The sequence below is a fragment of the Thermobia domestica genome, chromosome 17 (genome assembly GCF_964235325.1).
Source record: "Thermobia domestica chromosome 17, izTheDome1.hap1.1, whole genome shotgun sequence".
Taxonomy (NCBI): Eukaryota; Metazoa; Arthropoda; class Insecta; order Zygentoma; family Lepismatidae; genus Thermobia; species Thermobia domestica.
In genome coordinates, this window is record NC_137470.1 from 161,235,080 (window position 1) to 161,257,190 (window position 22,111).

Sequence of the window (22,111 nt, forward strand, 5' to 3'; positions counted from 1 at the left end):
AAGCCTAATAAACACACATAGTTTCATAGGCAGTTCAAGTTTTTTCTTTTTCTTTTTCTTTTTTTGCTAAACTGAGCCTTCGAAAGACTGAGAAACGTCAACTGAATGTTTTATTGTCTTTTTTTAAAGACATATCACAGATATATCCACGTGGTGAGTCCACAACAGTACAGTCAGCATGCACCTACGATCCACAAAGGTTACACCGATACCAAAGTTTCAGTGTTTGACTCAAGTAGGCGTATTACCTATCTTAGGCCTAGCCTATTTTATAATTTTTGGCTGGAGAAGTATTCCAAATGTTTGTTAGGAATGGCGATCACCATGATGGTAAACCGATCACGTTGATCGGCATTCCCAAAATTGCGCCATTTTGAAAATTGAGCTGGTTATACTGTAAAACGTAGTTTATTTGTAATATAACAATGTGTTGTGCATTAGACGTAATATAACTTTTCATGAATCTTAGTAACTTCAAGATCTTACAACTTGAAATTGTACGTATCGTGAGTTGAAATATGCAGATCCTTATAAGAAAATAAACAAAAACAAGTTTCAACACACTGTAGACTTCAGTCTTCTCTGACAACTTCCTTGACAATACACAAGAAACCTTGCTACAAGAGGCAGATGGCAGTACTAGTTTGATTTCTCCTTGGGTCACGCAAGAGGACAAAGTGGTCTGATCGCCATTCCCAACTGATCGCCATTCCCTTCCTCCCCCCTATACTGAGATATAAATTTTGTTGACTTGAGGTTTACTCATGTAAGTCAATTTTGAATTACTTAAAGCAAGAGGTATGGAGCTTTGGACTTAGAAAGTCGGAATAGCTTGGTAGTTGATGTGCTAACTACACATCACCCACATAAGGTACTTCATTTCCTGAAATCAAAACGTTCCTGGTTGAATGATCATAGTAACCATCTTTAGAGTTTACTTTCTCAAGCGCTCGAAGTACGAAAGAGTCAGGTGATAATGCAAAAAGTATAGTACTTTCTGAGAAAGTTTCTGATAGTTCTAATAGTTTCTAACAATAAATCTATTTGTATTTCAGTATGTGGCATATCTTGATGAAAGACATACAAAAGTTTGAAATAATTTCGTGAGGAAATACTTGCATCGATTATATTTTCTTATTTCTTCATATTTTCTGTGTCTACAATAATTAGCGTCGCTATTGATAAATACATGAAATTAAATAAAGAAACCTTGATACCTATATTTTATACTCTTAGGCTTCGACGACGAAGATATCTTTTTCTGATAATGCTCCAGGATAATTAACTCTGTGGCTTTAGAATCCAAAACGTTGACTTGATGCTGTCGTTTGTCAAGATAGTCGATGCCAGAGTCTTGCTACCACCATTTATCTTAAATTCACACCTTTTTAAAATATCCCTCCATGCTCTTCTTCGCCAGCGAAAGGCCTCAACAAGGACGGTCCGTTACACAGTCACGCGGAGCTCCGCGCGCGGAGTCCCACGTGGCAAGATTGTTCTATTGTTTCTTATGGGTTCTATACATAGCAGCCTCCGCGTGGCCCTAACCGCGCTCAATCCTCCGCGAGGTGGATAGGGCCATTGAGCAAATGGGTGCTTACATAGTCAAGCGGGACTCCGCGCACGGAGCAGCCACTTCCCTTTAAATGTAAAGAGTAAGGTGCATAGTAGCAAAACCATAATGAAGATTGATCCAGAAAGACTTATTACAGAAGTTGAATTAAGACCATGTTCATGGGATCCCGCTTGCGTAGAATACAAAATTCGTGAGATTCGCAATTTTTTTTAATTAATTCATCTTAACGACCGGACTGACATGCGAAAATAATTGAAGAACTTATTCTCATCTTCTCGCAAACCTACATACAGAGTCAGAAAAGCTCCCTTCAAACTTCTTTGAGCAACTAAGGGGTGACTTTGGAACCGCCTATTATTCTGTGTTCTTCGTTTTCTCTTCTTACAGAGATAATATGAAGCCACTATTGTCGTTTCGATCCTCTCATATTGACTCGCAACACTGATTGAGGAGAATTGTGTGATGTAATCACGTAACGTGTAGCGCGTAGCTACGGATGACTGTGTGAGCACACACACGTAGCGCGGAGGGCGGAAGACGGAGCGCGGAGCTCCGCTTGACTGTGTAACAGACCTAAGTGGTAGCGTCCCTGAAAAAACACAATGGAAGACGCTCCAAAGTCCACATCTTGGTAACGAAGTCCAAAGAACAAGACACTCTGTATATGAGTTTCGTGAACTTCTTCTTCTTTTTTTTTCAATGTGCTACAAACTTACGATTCTGTGTCAAATCAAGACACAATTTTTAGTATTTAAAAGCATCCGAGGCAGCCTAATCAGAAACGTATAAACACAAGGAGTTTGCTGGTCCACAATAATTATTTTGAGGATATTAAGGTTGGTTTAAAGGGACAAGTTTTGCCAATAGATGGCACTACAGTCTTCGTATCTCTCCCATGTATTTTTTATCTTTCACGAAAATTCATGATTTCTCTTACAAATTTCAACCTAGAGACTTCAAATTTTTAGAAAAGAAACTTCATAATCTATCGAAGGCAATAACCCGTGCCGATTTTTTATCTAGAATTTTTTTCATTGTTGAAATGGCTTGATTGTTCAAATGAATATCCAAATCTTTAACAAAAAAAAAACTGTTTCAACAATGAAGAAAATTCTAAATAAAACAATCTGCACAGATTGTTCCCTTTAATAGGTTATGAAGTTCCATCTCTAAAAATTTGAAGTCTCTAGGTTAAAATTTATAAAAGAAATTGTAAATTTTCGTGAAAGGTAAAAAATACATGGGAGAGATAGGAAGACTGTAGTGGCATCTATCGGCAAAACTTGTCTCTTTACACTTACCTTAAGTTGAGGATACTAGCACCAACAGCTTCAATTAGGAAATTTTACTTCCCATATTTTGAAACTTCGGGGCCAACGTTCTTGGTTTCAGATTTTAGGATGAAGATCAAGTAGCGACATCCGACAATGCAAAAATATGAAAACATTCCCTCAACCATGAATTCTAAGCATCATTTATAACCCAAACCTATTTATTTTCCCCATTTCAGGACTTGTTAACATACATATGTCGTCATTAAATAAAGTCAATTCTTTTGCTGCATTTTTGAGATATTTAGCAAGAAAAACAATTGACTCAAAAATAAAAACAAGAAAAAGTAATTGCATTATTTTATTCAGACACAGTTTTTTTTTAAAACATTCCACTCGGAAAAGTAAAAATAAATGTTATCCTATCAATCATTAAAAGAATATGAAAGAACACACAGAAGTAAAAACTGAATACCGCAGTTCACTTCCAGTAGCAACCTTGTTCTCCAACATGCGTTGTTTACCAAGCAATCACGAATGTATTATAAACTGTATTTTCTGTATTGAGAAGACACTTCCCACTAATCAAAGCATGAAAAATGACAAGAAAAGACATAGAAGAGTTTTGGTTCTCATGTGCTTAAAAGTATAGTTATTCAAAAATAAAATTGTAGTTTACTGAGCTTGAGTGTACTAGAGGTATGTATTGTTTTAAACTTCTGTCCGCCCCGTGTAATGGAATCATTTACTCCCCGTTTTCTCCAGAAAGAACAAATCTTAAAAGCCACAATTTTAGGTATGCCAGCCCATCATGAAAAACGAAGGGGAGGTGAAAACACTCGTACTCAGAAAATCTTAAACACTACAAATACAACCTCCTTGTGCCTGTTTTTTCTTAAATAATACAATATTATGCTAGAGAAAGATAATTCAAACACACATGCAGAGGAAAGATGGTACCCTTTTTATAAAATGCAATATTGAGCTTCAATCTCAATATATCAGTTTTCAATTCCAGTACAACTATAGTGCTGCCAAAATGTCTTGAGCCGTGGCAAAAATGCGAATTAAAGCTCACGCCCTCGACACACCCACGAGTTGAGCCAATAAAGGTTCAGCTGTTGTTAAACGAGATAACCTTAGCGAATGGGAGTGGAATTCCTTCAGCCGATAGCAGCGCTTGGAACAGAAGACTAGGTGTCAAGTCAATGTGGTCTATCTATACCTCTTTTATCTTCACTTTTTGATTTTCCTTTTACATCTGTTAAAAGTTTTTTTAAAAAAACTTGTTTCCACATTCAGTGATAAGGAACTTGTTTCTGACAGGCGAGTACCCTTTCCTTCCCCTTTTTTGTTCAAGATCGGGAGACCCGGGTTCGATTCCCAGCGGGAGCTCATGTGGTTCGGATTCCACGTCAATCAGTAGGTGCACGTCTCATATAGCCTCGCTGCTGACCGGGACGTAAAACTCAAAATCAATCAATCGTTGTTCATGATAGGTTAGCATACTTATAGTCGTGGCTTTTAGGATTTGTCTTTTCTGGAAAGGGGGTGGAAAATGATACCATTGCACGGAGCGCCAAATTGCCTATAGGGTAGATTCTGTTCCTACTTCACTGTAATATGGAGTAAAAGAAATAAATAAATCACGTTTTTGTTTCTGGTACATTTTATATTCATACTGTTTTTGGTCATGGATCATATTTGAAAAGTGCTATTCTTTTACATAGGCGGTTTTCTTTTGAATCTCATACTTCTAAGTGTACAGTATACATCAAGGTTGCCAACCTCAGAGAACAAAATTATCGACTTTCGCCTTCAAAATTGTCGTATATTACAAAAAAAAAATATCGTATATTTGGTATGCACGTAATAATTTTAGAAACAAGAATAATTCTACTAATAATAGCAATAATATACAATAAAATTATCTAGTAATCTTCATTTTCGAACGCCAAATCGATGTCGTCCTCAGCATTTCTTTATCCTTATTAACACTCTTAACACAACAACAATATTTCCACCTCGTCGTTAACGTAATTGTATTTAAAGAATGGGTGCAGAGTTGCCATTTGCCAATTCTCAAATCGTTATTGATTTATTTTAGCGAAAATGACTGTTGAAAACCTCAGTGTGTGTGTGTTTTTAATGCACATCTACAGTTTATTTGCACATGCAAAAACTGAAAAAAAAACTGCCCGTTCTAAAGCTGTCGTATAGTCAACTATTATCACAAGAGCATTATTGTATATAGCATTAAGGCTCAAATTATTGTATATCACGATAAATTATCGTGTGGTTGGCAAGCCTGTATTACATGGATATTATTGATCAGTTTGTTACATTTAGACTTTTTTTTTAATATATCATAGACTTTCGTTTCTTGTCATCGGATTTAAACATAAAGGTAACTTTCAATTTAAAGCCTTTGACCTTTCTTACTGTTGAAATGTTTACAACAGAAGCTAAGATAATAATGTAGCTTTGAACAATGAGCTGTGTAATTTCATTGTTGCTTATCGTTTATAACAGAAAAAGAATACAGAATACCGGTATTTATAACCAATCTTTTTTCACAAGATCTGCTCCTTTCTCCCCTATCATTATACTTGCTGCATTTGTGTTTCCACTTACAACAGTAGGCATAATGGACGCGTCAATGACCCTTAAGCCCTTAACCCCACGCACTTTAAGTTCGTGATTTACAACAGCGTCTGGATCTGAATCCGGTCCCATTTTACATGTTCCAACTGGGTGATATATGGTGACAGCTGCTTGCCTGATTGCACATTCCCAATATTCATCAGTTCCAAATTCATGTTGAGCACAACTTGAAATTTTCTCAGTACTAAGCTTGGCTTTCACTTTCTTCATAGCGGAAGTTTCGCTCATAGATACGGCCAGTTTGATTCCTTCAATTAAAGTTATTACATCCCGACGGTCGCTAAAGTAATTCGGATAAATTAAAGGGTGTTCGAAAGGATCAGAACTTTTCAAACGAAGTGAACCTCTGCTTTTGGGCCGAAGAAGACTCGGAATATGTATAAGAACATCTGATTCTAAATTTGGTTTCTCAAACATGGCTCTATGTGCTTCTGTTCCATAACCCATTGCTTTCTTCAACCCCGCTAATCCAAGACTGTCGTTCTTAAAATAAAACAAATGCTGCATCTGGATGTCAGGGTATTCTCCCGAAGGATCTGCTTTTTTTGTGTTCATAAACACCTGTGCTTGAAGCCCAACCCACCCAGATAAGGGCCCTTTCTTATGGATAAGATACTGGTAAGCCGCATCAAGAGAATCTATTTGGGGTCTATCTTTTATTATGCTTGAAGAATCAACCAACACTGTAGGGCCAAAGTACATTATATGATCTTGTAAGTTGTGTCCTACTTTGAGGTCTTCAAGAACTTTGATTCCCAGTTCCTCGAGGTGGTTTTTAGGCCCTATTCCAGACAACATAAGCAGCTGAGGGGAATTAATAGCTCCAGCTGACAAAATAACCTCTTTTCTAACCCTAACGCGGTGTCTTTTGCCGTTCTTTATGAACTCGATGCCTTCAACGGACATAGAACTTTCATCAATGAGCACTTTTGTAGCATGTGCAAATTTTGCTACGTGCAGATTTTTACGGTTTCTAACGGGACTCAGAAAACAAGTGGCCGTATCACATCTCGTACCATTGCGAACTGTAGCTTGTAACAAGAGTGACCCCGCTTGTTTCTCCCCATTCACGTCATTGTAGTTATATCCCAATTCTTGTGCACTCTCTAAAATAACATCATCCATTGTATTTTTAAATGGAAATCTCTCGACCGATAAGTATCCGCCTGTGGAATGATAAGGGGAATTAACGAGGGAGGGAATTCTAATATCTTCGGATTTCTTGAAATATGGCAGGACATCTGCGTAGCTCCATCCTGGATTTCCAAGAGATGCCCAATGGTCAAAATCCCTTCGATTTCCTCGTACGTAAACCATGGCATTCAGCGTACTACTTCCTCCAAGTGCCTTTCCTCTTGGCCAAAGGGAACGGGTACCTTCCATTCCCAAGGAAGCTCCACTCTCAGGTTCTGTCTTATACTCCCAGTCTTCATTTGTTTGTTGCAAGAAAAAGAAAAGTGCTGGAGGTACCGTAGAAGATGATGGATCTCCTCCAGCTTCCAATAATAAAACTTTCCATCCTTCCACTTCTGTTAGTCTATTGGCGACAACGGCTCCAGCAGAACCTGCTCCCACTATTATAAAATCATATTCTTCTTCAAAGGAGTTCACATCAGCCGGGTAGCGTTCTGGACTTGCAAGCTCACATTGGGCGTTCAAAAGAGCAGAAATCAGATTTGTGAAAAGAACAGCGCTGAGTCCAGTTACGTGTCCAGGACATGGATTAGAGATTCCAGCAGGACATGAAGCGGTTTCCATTGAAGACACTTTGTATTAGTGTAAGAAAATCTGAAATTTAAAGAGAAAGCAAACACTATATTACTATATTAATCTGAAAATGGTTCGTTAAATTACATAATTGAATCGCATTCTGTTAAAAGGGCATATGTAACATTTTTCATAATTTTAACATTTTTAAAGAAATAAATACTTTAGAGGTAGATGTAACAATTTGTGTTAAAAGGACGTGTATATCTTGAGTTGAGTTGATTTTAGTTTATCGTCCCTTTCAGCAGCGAGGCTATATGAGACGTGGACTTACTGATTAACGTGGAATCCGAACCACATGAGCTCCCGCCGGGAACCAAACCCGGGTCTCCCACGCCAGAGGCGCGTACGCTAACCGCTTAGCCACGAGGGAGCTCCTACGTGTATATCTTGAAACGTGTTACAAATATAAGGCATTTTTCTTTTTTTCATAAACCAAGCTGCTCTCTCGTAAAAAATACAGTTTTTGCCATTTTCCGACAACTTTTTTTTTTTTAATTGTACATACGTATTTTAACAAAAACCGATTCAATTACTAATACTCTCACAGGTATACACAGGAACATTAAAGTGTGCATGGAAAAATAAAGAAAATTAAGATGATTTAATTGCAATTCTAGAACGGCTTTACCTTATTTTTTCATCCATACTTCCACTGGAATGAAATATGTTTCAAATATAAGGGACGTAGTACTAATGATGAGGAGTGGATTAAGGGCGGAACCAATGGAACCCAGGCTCCAGGGCCCCCAGGCTTAGTCTCCCCCCAAAATCCCTCTCTTTAATACTAAAATATAACAATCAACTTATAGGCTTCAGACCCAAGTATTTTTTTCCCGCTCGCTACGCTCACGGTATCACTACAATTAAGTTTTCACAATACTTATTTTGTGAAGGAGTGAGCTATTTTGGACCTCTATTACAAACCAAATTATTAACTTCTTTTGACAATTTCTTTGAAATATCTGTCATTTCAATGTCGCTTAATGACATAATAGAATCCTTTGCAGAACAAAAATGTAGAAAGAAAACTTTTGTAACAATGTAGCCTTGTACTGTACAGCTTTACCTATTTCTATATGATTTTCCTCCTTTTACTCTATTAATATTTTTACAGGGATTGTTGACCATTTGGATTGCATTTGACATTTGTGTGTTACACTGCAGCATATGAGCATTTAATTGTTAATAATGAATGCCATTAAACTAATTATTGTAAGCTTGAAGTACATTAAAATATTACAGCATAGTTCTTGGTGTTTTGATAAGCCTATGAGGCTGAGGAAGGCAGCAAAGAAAATGTATGTGCTGGAATTATCCGTAACATAGGGCCTTCTTGAAACAGTAGGCTCGTGGGCCCCAAAAGCCTTAATCCGCCCCTGCTAACGATTGCTTCAATGCCAGAGCGCTCACTGGTACTTATGATCAATAAGAGATTCAGACCATGTAGGCTTTATAGTGATCAACTTCGGTTTGTGTGAGCTGTTCTGGGATGTTTCCGTTTCCCTTTGCAACATTATCCTTTTCCTTTTATTATTACCTCCTTTACTCTCATGTAAATAAATATATTTGCTTACTTCTACAGTGATCAGACCACATACAGCATGGGTCGATTAAAACCTGACCCATGACCCACCACCCACCGTGACTTACGACTCGCTGGACCTACCAGCCACTATAAACCACTCTGAACCACCAAAACCCTCGTCATCAATTCTGACGCACGATCCACATCCTCCTCTTCACTGACTAAAGGGTTTACACTTGTAATAAAACAAGGCTGTGAAATTATCATTAATCGGATTCTGAATTTCTACGGTCAATCGCTCAAGCGCCAGTGTGTTACAATACCAGTGGATCTGAGCTTTACGATAGAAAAGCTCATGGCCACGGGACATGTCATGGGCCATATTATGATGGATTTCAATTTAATTATCATATATAATTATTCCCTTCTTGAATTACATATACTTTTCAGTGGAAAATAGGATGAAATTTGAAAGTTTCAAATCAAGGTAAAGCAGACCAACGTAGTGGGCAAAAATGTAAAATTCGGCTGTGTTTCGAAAGACAAGTAGTAAGCCCTATTGCTATTATTACAATTACAAATATCAATATCCAAAAGTGCCTGAAGTTCTTTTTTCACTTAGATATACTCATCTCAGAACAAAAAATGCGAAGGTGTTGAAAGTAAAGCGTAGACTAATTCACCAGTGTTCAGAAGATGCTGTCTACAATGCACTGAGCAGAGTAGGTCTGTGGGTCAGAGTGGGTCAGAGAGGATCATGGTAGGTCGGTGGTATAAGAGTGGATAGACGGGTCACGTTCGGTCGCAGTGGGTCCAATGACCACTGACCCACTCCATCTCTAGATTAGACACATTTTTCTGCATGTTGCATAAGAAGATTTTCGGAATAGTGAAATGGTCCAGTTTTCAGAAAATCTAAGTTTCTTAAAAAGAAAGAAAGAAAGAAATATTCACTCAAATAATATTATGTTTGCACCTGTAATGGAAATTTCCCTACGCAAAGGATGCAATGATAATATTGCTAAGAAACATACGTGCTTAAAGGACAAAAAACACTTGAAACAATAACTGTAAGGGTAGGTGTCGTGTAGCAACTTATTATAACAAATGCCAAGCATAGATCGAATGTACTATACAGCATTATTCTCATTCGAGCCTTACTTCAATCAAATTATTTGTGCAACACTTTCTTGAAGTTCATGTAGCAACACCTGGTAAGTTAGTAAAAAGTGTTACGATATTAATTTTGTTTCTTCGAGTTAAATTCATTAAACATTTTAAATTAAGATGTATTATCACCTTGCGTACCAGTGATATCCATGTGGATGTCATGAAAATGTATCCTTTATATTAAGTTTCGTATTAATCCTGGAGATGATGAAATTTGTTAGTGGTATCAAAGACAATACTTAGTTCTATTACTTCTCCTTAGGTGGCAGCACTTTACTAACAGGAAAGACAAAAAATGTGTTCTCAGTAGATGGCAGGTCTAAGGGAGCATTCAATTACAACACACATGTGTTTGTTTTGACGATAACCTTACCAACTTTGAGATTGGAAAAAGAAAAACTTCTTCTTTGACCTCCGGTCAGTGTTGCCAACCTAAAGCAGCATAAAATTCCTTCTGAACATCAGAATTTACCTTTTCCAGTCCAAATGTTCCACAATGCAAATAATTGTTTTTATCAGTAATGTTGAATGCTCTCCTCACGCACGCACAATAACTATGCCCTATATAACGTTCTAGAAAGTCTTTTAACAAAATGGAACCGATATTACAGCACGCACATAAGAAAATGGCACCTGGAACGCAAGGGCTTAATATAGTTTGTGAGCAAATGTTGATTTAACAAATTATTGTACTTTGAGAATGTTAAAGGTGTTACTTTCAGGTTATTCACATGTAGAAATTTGAACGTAAAGCAAGTATAATATTCTCCATTATACAAATTTTGCTCATTATATATTATAATTAAAAACGAATTTATCCCTTAATAAATGAAACCAATTTATTGTTATAAAACTAATATCTTGTGATTGTTTCGCCAACTAACCACTTGGCTTCATCAAACATTCTCTTCAGGTTAGTGTCTGATGAAGGCAAGTGGTTAGTTGGTGAAACTATGACAAGATATTAGTTTTATAAGGATAAATTAGTTTGCTTTGCACAGCGATTAATTTATTTTTAATAAAACAAGTAATATGAGTTAATGGAACTTAATCTTCTCCAAGACTTATTCTACTACGAATTGTGTACCTTCCCTGCCTTCCTCTCAAAGTCTCACATAGAAGAATTTTCAGGAAAAAAAGCTCAACTTTAGTACACCTATAAGGTGTCCCAGAGTTTATGTTTGAACAACTGTTCAGCCTGTGTATTATTTGTATGTTTTTGCTATAGAATATTGATATTTCAAGAACTTAAGGTATTTATTTAATGAAACTTAGTACATTAGTTAAGACAAAAGTTTATTGGTAACAAATATGTACACAATTCTTAATTCAAAGCTCTTTTTATAGTTTGTACTATACAATAGGAAAGACAATTCTTGATATATGTTACACTCGTTTCAAAATAATCAAGATAGTAATCTGTTAGAAAGTTGAATTTTCAATGTTTCAGTATTTTTTCTCAGAAAGTAAACAAGAATTGTATGTTAATATTCTGGAATACATGTACTGTATGTTAAATAATATATTTATAAACAGTATGGTTCATCCAAAAGGTACTTCTCCAGAGTGATTTACAATCACACTCAAGCAATTTGTGATATCTATTACCATCAATTAGTTGTTATTATATCTAACAGACAACAACGAAGATACATTTTCTCACATTGGTTCATATATACTCTCAAAATTAGTTCACATCAAAAATATCATTCTAGGAAACACAGTTTTCAACAAAGTTTCAGCTTTTTTTTTTAATATGAGGCCTTATGCAGAGTCGTTCTGAAACATGATTAGTAACATACTAAGGAGTTCGAATAACATATGTTTCTTGCAGTAGTCAGGCCTTTAGCATGACGCTAATCATACGTCAAAATGGCTCTGCATAAAGCACATGAAATCCATCTCACAACATACATTCGAAGAAATTGTATTGGCAACGTTTATTGACAATAATTCTTATATCGAAAGAGAAAATGTCTACAAAAATAACTTTGTACTTTTCCATTATACCATTGTGTGAATAGTGTTAAACTTTTACCTTTAGCATCAAGTCGAATGTGATATGGATGATTAAAATGAAATCCAAGACATAGGTACCTAATTAAGGATTAAGCTTGGAAACACTTTTCCACTGGATTCGTACGATAGAAGCAATGAAAGATATTTTCCACACTTCATAAAATACGAGAGCACTACGAGAGCAAAACATTACAATAATTGAATATTTAATTGCCCTTTTTAAAAAGAAAAGTAACAGCAATAAAATGTTGTCAACAAATTATGAGCCGAATTATACATGTTATATTTTATTTTCTATTGATAATATTAATCCAGAAGCTACTGTTTAATGGAGTGATTTGATTAAGAAAGCTTTCTTCATTCCTTAGAAGATGTGAGATTATGTTTGTTGGAAATGAGACTTGTATGGAATGAGGCTTGTGTATGGAATGAGGCTACAAGGCTACGGACTCGTAATGTTATGGAATACTGGCACATGTCTATATATTAATTGTGTGTTGCTAGGGTAGATGCAGTGCAAATAAATCAATTTGAATTTGGAAGTGGAACAACGTACGGAAAGTAATTATCCTACTTGGGGAAAACAACGTTTAAAGTGCAATCGAACAAATCATTCCGCCAAAGTTTGTCGATGTGAAAATTTTACATCATCCAAGGGTAAACAACAAGCACCGTCACCACATATTGAAACACTTTAGGATAATTGTAATGTTGGTACACAGCAGATAGAGGAGTTCAATACCATGGCGAAGTTGTTAACTTTAAATACGTTTTATATGGAGGAGACTTACAAGTAAAAAGTAAGTGAACAGAGGAATCAAATTTACGAAGATGTCAGTTATTCCAAGCTTTCTTCGTCTTGATATGGAAAGGGTAAATTAAAATCCTATCTGGAAAGATTCGAATATATGTGCATTGTGACACAGATACAAGATGAGAAGAAACGTCCGGGTTAAGGTTATGCGACAATCATTTTGGACATGAGTGTACTATTATTCCATAACATTACGACTCCGTAGCCTCATTCCATACAAGTCTCAATCCCAACAATGTTCCAACAACGTTCCAAAATTTAGTATACACATTCTCAAAACAGGTATTTGAGAACAACACGGACAACATTTTGGAGCTGATTCCTGACAGAAAGATAAGAGAAAAGGTTAATATGAACCTACTGGGAAAGTGCTTAGTTTCAGAGCTGAGGCCGTCCAAAGCGTGGAAAAACTACATTGTAACACACATTATTTCCAACACGGGAAACCATGGAGTGGCGGTTCATATCACCATAAAGGAAGTTCCACGTACGGCATTCAAACATGCATAATCCAGTAAGGTACAATGTGTGCGCAAGGGATTCCCTACAGATCATAATTCCCAGACATACTCCCAACAGAATACTCAACATTTTCATTCCACAAATTCTTCCATCGTCATTGCCTACAGTAAGTTAATTTTTGATTATACACAATTTAGTGAGATTTCCTTACTTTAGAAACATAACAGGAAACCAATAGTCTGGTAATCCTTGTTTTCACTTGCGTTTTAATCAAGAGAAAGTCAACACTTGTATGAATGAACCCTGTTTTAAGTAGAAAAACTCCGTTGACGCTATTCGAATCATAAACTCACGTATCACAGTTCACTTTATATGTACAGTCATGTCCAAAATGATTGTCGCATATCTATAACTGTCTTCTTGTTGGAATATAATTTGATAATGATTTTGCAGGGTACTGTTACTACGTGTGTAATTGGGAAATGTATATTTGTGGTAAATTTCATAGGAAAAGAATTATAAATACGAAAATTAGAATGATTAAATCAAAATTTTGCTAAATGGACAATAAAATATTTTTTCGTTACATTATTCTTATTTACTGTTCTTTTGACATGAAATTTACCACATACATGTCTTTGCCCATTATAAACATACTAACATTATAAGAAATACCTAGCGAAATCGTTATCAAATTATATTCCTACAACAATATATTTATAGACATGCGACAATCATTTTGGACATGAGTGTACGTACAATTATGTTACTTAATCTAACTTGTAAACCAGAGATAAAAATCATAAATATCTTTTACATAACAACTGTAAGTATAAATTGGAAGACGTTTGGAGTAAGAGTTATATATGGAAGCATTGAGAAACACCGGAAGCTTTATTACTTTTGCCTTGAATGTGGACTACCTTAGAAGCACTCCAGAAAATATTAAAACATATATAGAAAAATGCTTTAAAGCGTAGAAAGGAATACACGAGACTAATCACTTGTCAATTATCTTCTGGTATACGCATTAAACACATGAATCAATTACGGTGTTTACATCTGAGTGTTTCTTCCTTTATATTTCAGTCTAATATGATTAGCTTTGAAAAATCACTTTAAAGACGAAATACAGTGAAACCTGTCTTCAACGGACCCTTTATCAAAAGAAAACTTGTGTTAAACGGAAATATTTCACGACCCTATGAATTTACTAGTGTAACTCGTGTTAAATTCCCTTCGTTAAACGGATTCTGTATTACACGCACAACGGAAATCAAAATAAACCTCTTAGCGGAAAATTTGCAGCACTTAGGAGGTTTTTTTTAGACATCGTATGGGAAGATAGATGTATTTTTTTAAGCAAAACAGACAGAGATGTGCAAACCAAAGCAGACACGACGGATATGCATGCTTTAACTGATACTTATATGAAAAGTCTGAAAGGAGAAGAGAAATAAGGAGAAGGGGAGGTGGAGGAAGAAGAGAAATAAGGAGAAGAGGAGGTGGAGGAAGAAGAGAAATAAGGAGCAGAGGAGGTGGAGGAAGAAGAGAAATAAAGAGAAGAGGAGGTGTAGAAAGAAGAGAAATAAGGAGAAGAGGAGGTAGAGAAAGAAGATAAATAAGGCATTGATTTGGAAGAAGAGTGTAGGCTAAAGATTTATCAAGATTCTGTCAAAAGTTTAAAGGAACTGCAACAATTTGCCTTACGTCGAAATGACTCTGGTATGCATGGTTTCTCCTGCTAAAAACTTGGTGGAAAGTTGGGTAAACAAGCAGCGTTGTATACAGAAAAACCTCCTTGATTATTGGAAAAATTAAGTTAACGTGTGTAGGTATTTTTGTTCATTGTAAGTTTTGCGTATAAATACGTTGTAGAAGTAGATACTGTAAATTGACCAAGGTAGGTACAACATATTATTTTATCTCCGTATGTCCATTTGCATGCACTTTTTTTTGTATAGGTCTACCTTCGTTAGCCGTAAACATTTTTAACGGAAATTTTTGCGAGTCTCATTCAATTCTGCTAAAGACAGGTTTTACTGTATTAGCAACGTCTTTGCCTTGAAAACTATAAAAATGGGTCTGTTTAGTATGTTGCCGCGTTTATATTAACAAACATTCTGTTACAACCAATCCCGCTTTACCAAATCTGCTCCCTTTTCTCCAATCATAATAGTTGGTGCATTGGTATTTCCACTAACAATGTTCGGCATAATAGAAGCATCTATTACTCTCAGACCTTTAATGCCATGGACTTTTAATTCTGGACTTACTACAGCAGTTGGATCAGATGAGGGGCCCATTTTACATGTCCCGACAGGATGATAAATTGTTGTTGTGGTGTGTCTCACAACACACTCCCAATATTCATCACTCTGAAACTCATGCTGTTCGCACTTTGGTAGCTTAATAGGATTTAATTCAGCTTCAAATCGTTGCATTGATTTTGTTTTAGCCATTGCGATAGAAAACTTAATACCTTCTATGAGAGTATGTACATCTATGGATTCTTGTAGATAATTCGTGTAAATTAACGGATGTTCTAGCGGATCACTACTTTTCAACTTAATCACTCCCTTACTTTTCGGTCGAAGTAAACCGGGAACCGGTATGTATATATCAGATATTTGATTTGGTTTGTGGAAAACAGATTCGTAGACGTCAGACGTAAAACCGAAACCCTTATTCAGTTCTTGTAACAGAAGCTCACTCTTCAGGGGGTAATAAATATGTTGCATTTGGATATCAGGAAAGTCTATGGATGGATCATTGTACTTGGTATTAATGAATCCTTGAGCCTGGATGACATCAATTCCAGACAATGGTCCTTTTCGATGTATGAGGAAGTTATAAACATCGTCCAATTCCTGCTTTGGGTCTACTTCCGCAGAATTTGATTTGTTTATATGGATACTAAGACCAAACACCATTAGGTGATCTTGAAGATTATGTCCCACTTTCAAATCTTCAATTACTGGTATTCCTACTTCTTCAAGATGATCTCGGGGACCTACACCGGATAACATAAGAATTTGTGGAGAATTAACTGCACCCCCAGACACTATTACCTCCTTTTTCGCATGTACCTCTAATCGTTTACCATTCTTGATAAACTCTACTCCATATGCTTGTTTCGTTTTGGGATCTATAAGAACTTTCGTAACATGTGCAAATTTAGCAACATGAAGATTTTTCCTGTCCTTAACCGGATTTAGAAACGCTTTGAGTGTGCTACAGCGTGTGCCATTTCTTATGGATGTTTTCGCATAATTAAATCCAGTTTGAGTATCACTATTAATATCTTCCCTGATTTCGTATCCTAATTCTGCAGCAGCTTCCAGTAAACCTTTGTTCAAAGGTCTTCTGTAAGAAACTTCATCCACTGTTAGATATCCTCCAGGTGAATGATATTTAGATTCAGCTAATGAAGATACCTTTATATCTTCTGATTTCTTGAAGTAAGGAAGCACGTCTTCATAACTCCATCCTTCGTTACCTTCTGATGCCCAATTATCATAATCACGTTTATTACCACGAACATAGAGCATAGCATTAATAGAACTACTTCCTCCTAGCATCTTTCCACGAGGCCAGCTACATCTCTCATCTTTCATACCAAGACATGCGCCTGGTTGAGGTTCTGTTCTATATTGCCAATCCACCTGAGTTTTCTGAAGACTTGAAAAGAGCAATGGTATTTCAGACATCGGTGGCGGATCGCCTCCAGCTTCCAGCAATAGCACATTCCACTCTTGAATTTCGCTCAATCTACTGGCCACTACAGCACCTGCTGAACCTGATCCAACCACAATGAAATCGTATTCACTAAGAAAATTTTGAACATCTGGAGGATTGGCATCAGGATTACCAAGTTCACACTGTGCATTCAATAATGCAGATATTAGATTAGTGAAAAGAACAGCACTCAATCCACTCATGTGGCCAGGACAGGGATTGGCAATTCCTGCTGGACATGCTCCTAGTTCCATTGTCATCTGAGATTCTATTGGAACATGCACCTGGAAGGTGAAAGAAATTGTTGTTCAGAGTTTTACATGAGTACTTTGATTATCTAAACACTAATTAACACTCATCAGAAATTTATAAACATACAAAAATCTGATTTTCCAAATCTCGTGGTTTGCTATTAGGTCAGCTTCTTTCATTCCTTTTTTATATCACTATATCCTTTCTATGGCGGGCTATGAACACCGATTTTTTTTCTCAGAATATCGTTTCAAGCTATTGACCAATTACTTTTTGTAGGGATGGCCAATTCCGGAATTTTTACTTTCCGGAATCCGGAAAGTAAAATCGGAAAATTCCGGAATTCGAAAAAATTCCGGATTTCGGAAAAATTCCGGATTTCGGAAAAATTCCGGAATTCGGAAAAATTCCGGAATTCAGAAAAATTCCGGAATTCGGAAAAATTCCGGATTTCGGAAAAATTCCGGAATTCAGAAAATTTCCGGATTTCGGAAAAATTCCGGAATTCAGAAAAATTCCGGAATTCGGAAAAATTCCGGATTTCGGAAAAAATCCGGAATTCGGAAAAATTCCGGATTTCGGAAAAATTCCGGAATTCGGAAGAATTCCGGAATTCAGAAAAATTCCGGATTTCGGAAAAAATCCGGAATTCAGAAAAAATCCGGAATTCAGAAAAATTCCGGAATTCAGAAAAATTCCGGATTTCGGAAAAAATCCGAATTTCGGAAAAATTCCGGAATCGGAAAAATTCCGGATTTCGGAAAAATTCCGGAATTCAGAAAAAGTCCGGAATTCGGAAAAATTATTTTTTCTTTTTGTAATCCTAAGAATTTTGTTCAAATGCAAACGAACAAATTTTCTTTTTGTAATCCTAAGAATGTATGATGCAAGTTAAGCTGAAACTTACATCCTAAAGTATACACTACTCAATCTTCCCATGGTTAATGAGATGTAGTCCAAAAGTACGATGTACTTGTAATATTTAATTTTTGTTTTACTGTGATATTGTCCAGAGGTAATACATATATCACACTGAGATAAACAACTTGACATAATGAAGATGTTATCATACGTAGTTTTCCAGAAAATCGTGAGAAACGAATATTTATGAAGTTAAAATATGCGTCGCTTGTTGCCAGTGTGATGCAATTGATAACTTTTATGCTGGAATAGTCTTATTATTATTATTATTATTATTATTATTATTATTATTATTATTATTATTATTATTATTATTATTAATCGTTTATGTACTGTAAAAGAAAAATATGAACCGTTAAGTAGTAGATTTTATCTGTTGTTTTTTGATATCTTCTAAGAGTAATAACAAACTGCTTGTAAATACGCAATGATTATCAAGGACAATGGCATATTAATGTAAGGACTACTCTGCAGACTAGCAATAAACAATAAACAATAACAGATAAACAATAGTTGCAAAAAAAATAAAAAGTAACTAACTTGGGCATGTCAGAATGTTCGCGAGAATATAAGGACACATTGAGACTCTAGCAAAGATACTCAAAGGGCCGTACGATGGAGATATTAACGCTAATGTTAATGGCACTAATGAGCACTTATACTTGCTCTAACGGTTAACCTCATTTTTGAGATGATTCTTAGAAGCGGGCGTGTTGGCATGCAGTTAGAAGACATATCCATTATTTAAAAAGCACACGTTATCTGTGGAGTACTAACGATTTGTCGCTATCGAACACTAACATCACTATCGAACACTAACATAGCACTAGCGACGTTTAAAGTCGAAATTGGAGTCTGACATAAGTGGCTTGTCAACTTCACGGACATTATATTTTCCTTGAATGCGAGAATTTTGCGCCCGGGAAATTTGCGCCCTACCAAAAAAAATAGTAAAAAATGCGCTCGCAATATATTTGCACTGGGATGATTGCGCCCTACCGCAAAAAGAGGGGAAAATGCGCCGGCTATATATTTGCACTGGGATGTTAGCGCCCTACAATTCAACTTATTTTTGTATTGTGTAAAGTAACTTCCACTCACACTTGAACTAAGCTTGCCTCTCATCGTCTCAGTGAGTTACTCCATCCGTTATAATATTCCGAACAAATGAAAAAAATACAATTTTAGTTCACTAAAGGGCAATCCATACAAATACAATTTTTCATTATACTACAAAATTTACAATAAAAGTATAAATGACTGATATATAATTATTTATTAATATAATCAAAGAGTATAATTTAATTTACAAAAGGTTGTTTGGCTCTACCCAGATATCTCTGTTCACAAGCCTTGCGAGTTGTTTGGCTTTTTAGGACACAAAATATAGAAAAGAAAATGTAAAGTGAATGTAAAATCAGTTCAGTAATATTATCAAGAAAACTATGTACAGTGGGTTTACTTGCTGGAATTACACTTCAAACACACAATTGCGTTCAGTCGTTCTTTCAGAAAAAATGTTCCGGGAAGCACACTTAGTATTCCGGAGGGGGTCACTGCTGGTACTATTCTATTTATTATTATATTATAGACGTATTATTTTGGTCTCCTCCGAGGGGGCACTCTGAGAGCTCTGGGGAGGCCAGTGTTCCCCCAAAATCATCTCTGGAAGAAGCAGTGATTGCGTTGATCCGTTGTGTTCTTTTGGCTTATATTGAAGTTTATTCTCCCCTTATATAGCCACAATGAAAATAAATCACAAATGGCATGGTTGTGGGGGGAGGATTGTTTATGCTATAATGTCAGCCCCTCCGAGCAAATGCGTAAGCTCCAATAGGTTCTTTTATTTCGCAGGGCTCAAACTTCCCGGTGGAGGTACATCGCAGGCGCAATTTTCCCTGTTCTTGAGGTAGGGCGCAAATTTCCCAGACGCAAAATTCTCGACACCGTTCGAATAACCTCAGAAGACTATATATTTTTCAATACTTTTTTATATTTTTTTACTCGAGATTTCTTCATAGCTTCTTATTAAAATACTTACTAATATATCCTTATTTTATTGTCCTAACCAATCAATATGGGTATGTTGTCAGTAAAATATTTAGATTGATCGAGCCTCTGGTGTGTAACCACAGTATTTCATATCATCCCTCCATTAGAAATCTTGGCTACACGAAACAATATATGTTGCCAATAAAATAGTTTAGAATGATTGAGGCCCTGGAAATAACCACAGTATTTCGTGACAGATCCCCCCTTCCTATTACCATATTCTAGCTACGTGCCTGACTCAGCTAATTCTCTACATTCTTTACCAAGCACACATTTTCTAAAGCGGAAAATCATCTCTAAATACCAAAGCTCATTATTTTCAGCAGATGCACAAATTGGGTAACATTCTATCTACATGAATGTTATATATGTCGATTACTGGAAACCGCTTCTCGCTATCTATTACCATATTTACTATATAATGATTAACGTTAAAACCGGAAATGGTTGATTTGTACCGCTTCCGGTTTGAATATTACATTCATCAGGGAACTCGATTCTTAACTATTGACTCTGTACATCGCGGCCAAAATTGATGGTAATCCATCAGATAGTTCTTGAGACTGTTTGTTTCACTGACGGACAGAATGAATATATGGCTATAGAGTTTTGATAAACTAAATTCGTTAATGAGTGATGATGGAACAAATATAAGAAAGGGAACCAAGAGTAGGCCTACCACCGGAAAAATTTTCGAACACAAAATTAGCCATCAAAAACCCACATGTCCTGGGTTAGAATACCATAGATGAAAACTCTACCACTGAGTCATCAATCACCCGCTTATTAGTTTTATTAATTATTATATTATATTAATATATATTAATGAATGCCTGCTTATGTTAATTATTGAACAATTACATTGTATACTTCGTAAAGTCAAAAATTGTAAATTTGTATTTACTGTACATACAGTGAGCGCAGAAAGTGTTCGTACACCTATGTTATTGAAACGAGAATGCCTGCGAAAAAGAAACAGAAAATTTAAGAAGTGTAATAACACACACAATATGAATAATGAAAACTAAGCTTTATGAATACAGTAAACCCTCGTTAACACGAATTCCAAGGGACTGAAAAATCAGGAGTTCGTGTTAAAAAAATTCGTGTTAACCGGGGACCCAAATTTTATTATTCGAATACATTTTCTCCATACATACGCACTACAGTATACAGACTATACATACCACTACAGTATATTACGTATGTCATAGAAAACACTAGAGATTGTATCGAGACGAGACTGAGTAGTCTCGGTTCCAAATTCGAGACGAGACCAAGACTATTCTCCGTCTTGATACCATCCATAGAATTGTATCGAGACGAGACTGAGAGTTTCGGTCTCGTCTCGATTTCGAAAAGCACAGCTCGGTCTCAAAATCGAGTTAAGATCGAGATCGAGACTAGTTTCGGTCTCGATACCGTCCTCTGAAAAGTGAAAACACTACAGTAAGCTTACTATCCTATCTTCGAAGATTAAAAAAAAAAAAATCCCCGCAGAAAATCCAGGTCAAGTTATAAAATTGATAACTCCGCTAGCAGGTTGGGTACCGCTAGTAACGGAAGGGTATTTATGACTGTTGTCACCAGTTTGGAGTTACAGGGGAAAGAAGATGTTTTGTCTCGAGCTGTCGCTAGCAGCTCGTCTGCCAAGCACCTGCATGTTCAATGCTTGACGGAGGACAGAATCAACACCTCATAAGAGAGGAAAGATACCTATTTCTGGTTTTTCTCTTATTTACAAGGCAATTTTCGTCTGTATAAATACCGTATGACAAAAACTGATCTGGAGTAAAATCTGAAATAAGAAAAATGATCTGAAAAAATAAAAACAACAACAACAAGGGATTGAAAGTTCGTGTTAAATAAAAACCTGA

General features: G+C 36.1%; 1 pseudogene across 2 annotated transcripts in view; it reads right to left on the reverse strand.

The window, feature by feature from the left end:
* Positions 1-3,193: 3,193 nt before the first annotated feature.
* Positions 3,194-22,111, reverse strand: part of LOC145674449 (glucose dehydrogenase [FAD, quinone] pseudogene) — a 96,312-nt pseudogene continuing 77,394 nt past the window's right edge. The window contains exon 2 of one of the 2 annotated variants that reach the window (XR_014128937.1): positions 3,194-7,299. The product of XR_014128937.1 is annotated as a glucose dehydrogenase [FAD, quinone] pseudogene, transcript variant X2 (transcript). Of the gene's footprint in view, positions 7,300-11,255; positions 17,294-22,111 lie in introns of those variants that run through there. The other variant, XR_014128936.1, reaches the window with a different exon arrangement.